The following is a 4,569-nucleotide window of genomic DNA, read 5'->3' as shown; positions in this document are numbered from 1 at the left end:
TATTGAATGTTGATGTACAAATGTGAATTACTGTACACATATGTACGATGCTGAGTACACATGTGTACTGTACTATTTATATTGAAGTACACATGTGTATATCGTTGAAATATGAAGGTTACGTGGATCTTAAAAATCAAAATTTGAATTCTGGTGATAAATCTGAAATAAAAATTAAAATTAAAATATGGTGATTTGTTGTTTGTTTTGATAATTATCTTATTAATAAATAAACATAATGTGGATAATAAATTTAAATTAGGAAAGATGTAACTTAATTCAATTATTAAAATAATGATTTAAATCTAATTTTTTATATAATTACAATCCTACCCTTAACAACTAAAAAGGAAATCAATGCTCCATATCTGTTCACGCAGTTCACTCTTGGGAGGTTGTTCACGCTGGAACCTTACCCTATATATATATATATATATATATATATATATATATATATATATATATATATATATATATATAGGAGAAGGATCCGTTAGGAACCACCATTTATTGCGAGAACGACGAGAATCAATGTGAACACAACCAAAAATACCTAAAATAGCTAAAAAACAGAGAGATTTTTTTAATATTTTTTATAAAAAATAGCTACTTTTAGTAGAAATTTTTTTTTTGGCTACTAAAAGTAGCGATTTTAATGTAAAAAATATTAAAAAAATATTTGTGTTTTTTTTAAGATTTTTTGAGAGGTTTAGTTTTTAGCATGTTAGCTTGGGGGGGGGGGGGTTGTTTTTTTGTTATTTTTTTTGGGGGGGGGGGTGGGGGGTTTAGGGTTTTTTTTGGGTGGGGGGGGTTAGGTTTTTTTAGCTATTTTAGGTTATGTACACATTGGTTCTCGCAATACGGGTGGTTCTCGCATGAACCTTACCGTATATATATATATATATATATATATATATATATATATATATATATATATATATATATATATATATATATATATATATATATGTATAGTTTAAAACTGACTATATACATATATGTATATTGGATTATACATATATACATATATGTATATAGTCAATTGTAAACTATACATATGGTACATTACGAAAAGCTTAGGGAAAATGTGTGGTCCAGAATGCTTCTCAAGTTTCTCAAATAGGGTGGAATCTCTTAGGATCTCTACCCTATATATGTATATATATAGGGTTAGGTTAACGTACAAATGCCCTTAAGGTACAATACGTACGCGTCAATCTCAGCCGTCAGATCTTCATCCCGCATTCAGATCTTCATCCCGCATTCAAATCGCATGTTGGTTTTTTGTAACAATTTCACATGTTGTTTTTTTAACATGCGATTCATCAAAAATTAACACATGCGAAATTGTTAGAAAAAAAAAACAACATGCTATTTCATCAAAATTATCACATGCGAAATTGTTACAAAAAACCAACATGCGATTTCATAAAAAAATATCACATTCGAAATTGTTACAAAAAACCAATATGCGATTTCAATGCGGGATGAAAGATCTGACGGCTTAGATTGACGCGTACGTATTGTACGTATTGTACGATAAGGGCATTTGTACAATACACTTTCTCTCTCTCTCTCTCTATATATATATATATATCTATACTACTTTATAATACATATAGGAAGGACTTCTTAAAGTCCATAAAAATTCCCTTCAAACACCTTTAAAGCATGGTTTACAACCCTCTAAAGCACAAAATAATTTACACTTACAATTATGCCCCTCCAAAACTTTTAGCATTTACCCGGATCCATCATCACCGTCCATTTCCTTTCACTTATTCACACGGATCGTGATCTGACGGGTGATATTGTTTTCACACGGATCCACCTTTCCCCTTCCTTCTCTCTCATCTCTCTCACAACTCACATCTCACCAGATCACATCCGCCACCAACTCCATGCTTTCTCTCTTCCAGGCGATTTCCAGATCTAGGGTTTCAATAACCCTGAATCGTTCATTTTCTCTCAATCCGACAGAAGATCCAGCGGGGTTGACCTCTAGGTACCGTTTTAAACCACATCTAAAGTTTTTGTTTGTTATTCGAGTCTGATATGTTTGTTATTTGTGTTGAATCGTTCATTTTCTCTCAAATCTGACAGAAGATCCACTGGGTTTTTCTCTAATCGGCACAAGATCCACTGTGGATGACATGTAGGTACCGTTATAAAACCACATCTAATGTTTTTTGTTTGTTATTTGAGTCTGATTTGGATCTGGTTAAAATTATGTTTGCGAGGCAATGCTTGAACGGGTCTCTGACATGATGGAAAAGGATTTGATTCTTGTTGGTGCAACTGGTATAAACCATCTTCTCCGAGATCGGTTGCTGCTTATGTTAATCCTCATCGTCTTTTGTTCAGATCTTGTTTTAATACCGGTAATCGTTTAATCTAGCTTTAGTTTACTTTGTATCTGTTGTTTTTGGTTGATTTTAGGTGTTAAAATCACGTTTTATATGATGAATTTGTTCAGATCTGCGAAAGTTTTGGATGATTCTGGATTTGTTATTGTGTTAGGAGATGTCGTGTTCCTCAAGCCTGAACAGGTTGGCTCTTAGTCTAACCCTAATTTTTCATAAATTTTAATTGTTAATTCTTGGTGAGATCGTTTTGTTTTATGTAAATCTGTTAGTTTGTAGGTGTTATGATATTGGGAATTTATCATTTTGTGAAAAAAATCATCATTACTTTTTTTTTATTAAAATAACTATTTCAAGATTCATATTCATGTTAAATTGCTGAGATACTAGGTTTGACTTACAAATAGTCAACATTTTTGCTCTTAGTTTTTTGTATGTAAAGTATGCAGATGTGTTTTGATGGTAATACGAATGACATTTTTGCTATAGTTTCACCATGAAAATGTTCTGTTTTATCATGTGTTTTGATGATAATACGACTGACATTTCGGGTAAAGCAGGGCTATGAGGTTTTAAAGAGAGTTGTTGATGTGATTGGGCAATATGATAGAAAAAAGCTTGAGCAATTAAGCGGGTATGTACAATAACTATTTCAAGATTCATATTAATGTTAAATTGCTGAGATACTAGGTTTGACTTACAAATAGTCAACATTCATATTCACAGCTGCCACCTGCTGCTGTTGTTGAAGGTTTCTGTATGCATTATGGCTTTGCATTGATGACGGTTGATGTAAATTCAGAGAATGAAACTGCGACTGAATTTGGTTTTGTGGCAGCGATTGACCGATGACATTTTGTCGATTCAGTTGTGGACTTGGATCGGTCAACTGTTGATGAGGCTACATCATCGAGGCTAATGGGCTCATGGTGATGGCTTGTGGCAGTTTCTGTAACAGGTCAAGTGGCATTGTTGACCTTTGACTATTGAACTGCAAGTTGTTTTGAGGAAGCGTTTGTGCTGCTCCATAGTTTTGCAAAACGGATCCAAATAACGGTTTCAAGCAACCGATTTGGACCGAGTTAGCAAGTGAAGAGCTTTGCTGCATGTTCATCCATTGTTTCAAACTTAAACTGGCTCATAGGTATGTTTTTGAGATTTTGATAAGTTTACTGATTCAGTACTTAGTTAGAACAAGCGATTTGATGCTTCATGGTTTTTAGGGATTGTTTTTCTGATTGAACTTCTTTGTTTGTTAATCTTGAATGCAGGTGTGGTTTGCATGATGCTTAGAAAGAAACTTAATGTTGATTCTAAAGAGGTATCTCTCCTTATGGTTTCTTGTTATCGCGTTTTCAGTTGAGATATGGTAGATTTCTTCTTGTTGTTGATGTGGACAGACACGTGTATCTCTTTGCTAACTTGGGAACAAAAGTGAATCATGTGTAATGCCGTGTATGCATAGATAAAGATATCTTATGTGAATAAATATGAGTGTTAGATTATTTGCAATAAACCACGTTTAACGTGCTTTTATTGCTATAACTTATAGCTATATTTTTGTAACATTGCTGCCCCCTTTTGTAGCTAGAACCCCATGGATACTTTTTTGTAGCATTGTTGGTCCCCTTTACAAAAGTTACCATTTAATGTGGTATTAATGTTAGAACACTTAATTTCACTCTGGATTCTAAAAATTCTAAGTTCAAACATATCTCTTTTTAAAACATTATTAATTTGTTTTATACGCGTGAATAGGTGACTAAACGAGTGGACACGTGTTTGGGGAAAATTGGTCGGGTTGGAACGGGAGAACAGACGGTGACATAATGATAATGGTGAATGGTGCCTTCTTTGTGCCGTCTGGTGATGGGTTGAGCGCAATCTATGCAAAGGCGTCGAGCTATGAGCCCATGTCGGCTGCGCTTGTGACGCAACTGACCAAGTATGCTGAGTCTTTGGTGGACCAAGGTATGTGTCTACATAGTACATACTCTTTGCTTTTACAACTTGCATGTTATGCTAACTTGGGTTTTATAGTAATTTGTCATCTTGGTGTTTTTCACCCAACTTGCCATATGATTCTTTATAGATCTGTGGTTAAGTTGTCTTTCCTACTCTTTAGTGGTTATTCTTTGCTATTTCAACTCCACTTTTCACTTCTCACATGGGTCATGTGACAACTCGAGTTTCCGACGTTTCACTC

At 34.0% G+C, this 4,569-nt stretch overlaps 1 long non-coding RNA gene across 1 annotated transcript; it reads left to right on the top strand.

The window, feature by feature from the left end:
• The first annotated feature begins 1,918 nt into the window (after positions 1 to 1,918).
• On the top strand, positions 1,919 to 3,261 carry LOC110903232. The gene is made up of 4 exons (XR_004877590.1): positions 1,919 to 2,005; positions 2,104 to 2,549; positions 2,924 to 2,997; positions 3,090 to 3,261. It is a non-coding gene; the product is annotated as an uncharacterized LOC110903232 (long non-coding RNA).
• The last annotated feature ends 1,308 nt before the right edge of the window (positions 3,262 to 4,569 follow it).

This window comes from Helianthus annuus, chromosome 13 (genome assembly GCF_002127325.2).
Source record: "Helianthus annuus cultivar XRQ/B chromosome 13, HanXRQr2.0-SUNRISE, whole genome shotgun sequence".
Classification (NCBI taxonomy): Eukaryota; Viridiplantae; Streptophyta; class Magnoliopsida; order Asterales; family Asteraceae; genus Helianthus; species Helianthus annuus.
Note: the sequence above shows the minus strand (reverse complement) of the source record. Positions and strands in the feature narration are given on the sequence as shown.